Source organism: Rattus norvegicus, chromosome 1, assembly GCF_036323735.1.
Source record: "Rattus norvegicus strain BN/NHsdMcwi chromosome 1, GRCr8, whole genome shotgun sequence".
NCBI classification, from domain to species: domain Eukaryota; kingdom Metazoa; phylum Chordata; class Mammalia; order Rodentia; family Muridae; genus Rattus; species Rattus norvegicus.
The window spans coordinates 207,707,381-207,712,429 of record NC_086019.1 but is presented as its reverse complement, the minus strand read 5'-3'; positions in this window follow the sequence as shown (position 1 = coordinate 207,712,429).

Genomic DNA, 5,049 nt, shown 5'->3' with positions numbered 1-5,049 from the left:
TGTGACCCAGAGCCTGTGAAGCAGCTGCCAACATTCCCATGTGTGGGCATTGTGTGACAGGGAGCTGATTCACCTGTGTGAGTCCAGGCACAGAGAGGCTCCTGAGTGAAAGTGAGTGAGTGACTGGAGAGAAATGAGTGGGTGGCTGTATAGGTGGATGGGTGCTTGGATGGTGATGGTAAGTGGGTAGGAAGTGGGAATTTGTATACATGAATGAGTGGGTGAATGGATGGGTAGCCAGCTGATTGGATGGATGGATGAATGGATGAATGGATGAATGGATGGTGTTATCTGGGTAGATAGATGTATAAATGTGTAAATGGATGATTAGCTAGTGGAATGGCGGATAAATGGATAGATCGATGGATGGTAAAAATGAGATAGATAGAGGCATGAGGACATAAGGACAGATGGATAATTAGATGGATGATGGATGGTGATAAGTAGCAGAGTTGGTAAATAAGTGGATGGATAGGATGAAAATGGCCCCATAGGCCCATAGGGAGTAGCACTATTAGGAGGCGTGGTCTTGTTGGAGGAACTTTGTCACTGAGGGTGGGTTTTGATGTTTCAGAAGCTCAAACCAAGCCCAGTGTCACTGTCTCTTTATGCCTGCTGGCCCAAATAGAACTCTTGGCTCCTTCTCTGGCACTGTCTGCCTCATGCCACCATGCTTTCTACCATGACGATAATGGACTAAATGAGACAGCCCCGATTAAATGTTTTCCTTTAAAAGAGTTACCATGCTCACAGCAATAGACACCCTAACTAATACAGATGGGTAACAAGATAAATGGATGAGTTTATGAATGGGTAGATAGTTGGAAGGAAGGAAGGAAGGAGGGAAGGAAGGAAGGATTGATCAATGAGTGAATAGCCTTATTAGTCTTGATTGTCAACTTGACAGGATTTAGAGTCACGTAAGAGAACTGTCTCTTGGCATGTCTGAGAGGGTGTTTCTAGAGAGGATTAAGATGGGAGGAGATCCCCACAGAAAGTGGTTCGTATATAAAGCGATCCAAGGAAAGAGCAATGGTCGTCTTCCCTTGCTTCTTCCTCCAGAGCAAGTGTGTCCATCACTGCTGCTGCTGTCCTCTGTTGACTTCAGACTCCAGCTTTGGTTTTCCAGCATGGACTGAATAGCAATGATTTCCCAGGGATCTCCTAAGATCCTGGGACCAGACTGGGACTACTGAGGTGACTGACTGACTATGTCATGGGTTCAGTAGACACTGGTTCTGAGTTCTGTAGCCTGCAGATGGTTATTATTAGACTACTTGGTACCTATTATGTAAGCAACCCTATAAATTTCATTAATTATATGCATATATTCTATGAGTTCTGCTCCTCTTGAGAAGATTGCTTAACTCTTAGACGGATGGAGGATGATACACAGACTAAGGTAGCTGGAGGTTTGGGTGGGTAGGAATGTGGGCATAAGGTAGTGGGTGTCAGATGCCTGCATAGGAACAGGGACAGTGGATCAGTGAACAGAACATTTGCTGCACAAGAATAAAGACAAGTTCAGAGTCCCCCAATCCAGATAAAACTACACAAAAAGTGTATCTGTAATCTTAATATTCCTACAATGAGTTGGGAGGTGAAGATGAGAATCCCACGAAGCGCAGGTTCCAGCAAGTCTAGTGTATGTGTCGGCAAAGAAAAGACCCCGTCTCAAATAGGGGAAGGCAAGGGCTGACATCCAAGAATGTTCTCTGAGCTCCATCCATACTCTATGAAATGCATGTATCTGCACACACACACACACACACACACACACACACACACACACACACACACACACCAAAACAAGATGCCTGGACAGGTCATTGATGAATGGGTGGGTGTTGTCAATTCTCCAGATATCCTGGGTGCTGACCTAAGCATGCTCACCTTGGTATGTCCTTATCAACTCCCAGGAAACGCTCATCATGGTCATCATCCCCCTTGCCTGACAGGACCTGGAACAGGCACAGGGCTGGTAGCCGATGCCACACTGAGGCTGGCTACCAGTCCTGTACCTGCTTTGCATCCATAGAAACACACAAGTACCTTTAAAGACAGCATGTATTTGGGACACAGATGTGTGCATGGAAGCCAAGTGCAGGCCATGAGGTCAGGAAATCAACCATTAGTTTCCATTAGAGTCCTGGCAGGAGCTCTGAGTTGGTCCCTCAGCCCTTCTGGCCTTGGTCTACAACTGTGGGATAGGACCAGAATCAGGGCCAGGCTAATAGACAGAGCGGAGGCCTAAGGCCTGCTATGCTCTGTCCTTGCCCTCCCAAACCATTGTTGCCAACTTGGAGGCCACGGACAAGAGTCCAATATGTTGTACAAAAATCCTGAGTCAAGAAAGGTACTGGGGCTGGGGATTTAGCTCAGTGGTAGAGCGCTTACCTTGGAAGCGCAAGGCCCTGGGTTCGGTCCCCAGCTCCGAAAAAAAGAACCAAAAAAAAAAAAAAAAAAAAAAGAAAGGTACTAAAGCAATGAGGGCAACATAGGTGGCCTTAGAATTGCTGTGGGAAGGAGAGGTCCTCGGTTCTCTGAGTGCCAAAGCCAGAAATGCAAAATTTCTGGGCCTGCAGAGTATATCTCTCCACAGAAGGCAGAGACAGGACTGAGTCTAGGGGCAGAATGGAGCAGGGCCCTTGGGCTAGTGTCTTGTCCTAGGAAATAGTTTCTCTCCCAAAAGTATGCTGGGGGCCTTTGGGTACAAAATTATGCAAGCTGGGGAGACTAGAAGGCCTACCAGATTTTGGCCTCTTCTGCTCCAGCCTAGACCTAGGTGTCACCTCTGAGATAGCTCAGGCTACTTAAGAACACTAGGCCTCAAGGATGTTAGACTTGGCTTTTGAGCAGGTGGGCATGGAAGGCAGTTAGTGAGACTGTACAGTCAGTAGTGGGAAGGAAAACTGCTACCTTGGGGACACAAACTGGGGTGGGAGCATCCCTTGCTGGAGACTTGCCCTCTGGGACACAGCCTCACCCAAGAGGAAGGATCTTCCTGGCACTAGTCAGAGCAACCACAAGAGAGACAGAAGCACCACTAATCAATGAATACACATAGAAGGACTCCAGCCACATATGTAGCAGAGGATGGCATCGTCCAGCATCCATAGGAGAAGAAGCCCTTGGTCCTGTGAAGGCTCGTTTCCCCAATGGAGGGCAATGCCAGGGCATTGAGGTGGGAGTGGGTGGGTGGGAGTGGGAGCATCCTCAAAGAGGCAAGGGGAGGGGAGGAGGTGTGGGAGAGGGGGGAGAGGGGATAACATTTGAAATGTAAATACGTAAAATATCCAAGAAAAATAAAATTAAGAGAGGGGAGGGCAGCTATCAGCCAACCAGTGATCAATGTAGGGAAGCAGCCATCAAGGGCAATTTAGGCATCCCTCCCATGGCACCTCGAGTCTACGACCTCTCATCACATGCTAGCTCGCTTATAGTGAGAGCGTACGGCCAATTTAGCCTTGCCCAAGGTCTACCTGCCCAGGACCTGGAATAGTTTGGAAGCTGCTTCCCACTAAATGTCTGCCTCCACAGACCCCACTAAGGCCCCCATAGGCTCATGCACATGCACATGCCCAGGCACACAACAGCCTTTGAGCACAGTCACATTCTGCACTTGACTGCCCGGTATCCAGCAGTCCTATGGGGGAAGCCGCTGTTGATGGGCAAATGAGGAAACAAAGATCATTTCAGATAACAAAGCAACACTGAGCAATGCAGCTGGAGTGCCTGAGAGGAGAGGTACAGGGGATGTGCCCTGTGCTGATGAGGTCCTGGGTGAAGGGGTCCTTGAAGGACATGGGAGCCTGTGGTGACAAGCTTGTAGGAGATGCTCCAAGGAGTGGTACCCCAAGGTAGCAGAAGAAAAGGTGCCAGGGCCTTTTGGGGTTTGATTATTAGGATCACAGGGGCCACAGAAGGTTGTGGGTAAGGAGAACCATAATATGGCACTGGCCTGGGAATGGCTAGGGAATGTCTGGTGCAGCCCTTCAAGTGTCCAAAAGATGGAGGTAAAGGGGCAGCAGCAGATGAAGGAAGGGTGGTGGAAGCACTCCTATTCTCCATATAATCCCCAGACATAGGAAGGCTAGGCCCTGGATTGCTTGGTGGGCACGAAGTTAGGCTAGCTTTCCAAAATCCAATGGACTCTGGCCTTGTTCTATGCTAAGATCTGGCCATTCCACTTAGGTCCCCGATATGTCCCCTCCTCTAGAACTGGACCCTAAAGCTCTCAAACCCTGAGAGTTTATGGTCCCTGCTCTTCAGGGGCCAAGTGACTGGGGCTGGTTCTGAGCCTTTGGCCCCAGACCAGCCTGTAATTCCAGAAGAACCGCAAATGGACCCGGCTTATGTCAAGGTAGCATGGCAGATATGCTAAGGAACATGCTAGCTCAAATGGTCATGTAACTGTAGCCCTCTTGCTCAAAGCAAAGCCAGGAAACCCCTGTCCTTGATTAGCCTGCGGTAGCTACCTCCCCGCCCCACCCAGGTCTTGTCTTTGCCTATGATCCTGGCGCCCTCTGGTGGCTAATGTTGGGTCCTTGACTGCTGCCCAACCCCAGACCCTATCCCTGGGGTTCATGGCTACGAGGGCCAGATAAATGCTGTCAGGAGGGTCCTTCCTCCACAGTTACCCACAACCCCCTGGAAACTGGGCTCGAGGATCTCGGTCTGCAGGCAAAGAAACTGGAATTCAGTGACGAAGAAGCTAGATGAAAATGGCCAGTATCACAGCCTTGAAAAGTACAGTCTATCCTACAAGCATCAATCCTGAGCTTTAGTTTAGAGGCAGTCTCATCCAGTCCCCAAGGCACTGACTGCCCAACTGGTAAGTAGACAGTACTCAGCTCACCCACACTGTAGGATTCCCCAGGATGTTGGCATACCACAGATCAGAGCAGACATCTCCAGACCTCCTGGGACCAGGGAACAATTCACCTGCTTGCTTATCCTCCTTGGGAAAACTTGCCGGACATCCTTTCATGGATCATGTGGTCTTGAGACAGTCCTTGTTTCTTCAACTAGAGAAACTGAGGCTTGGTG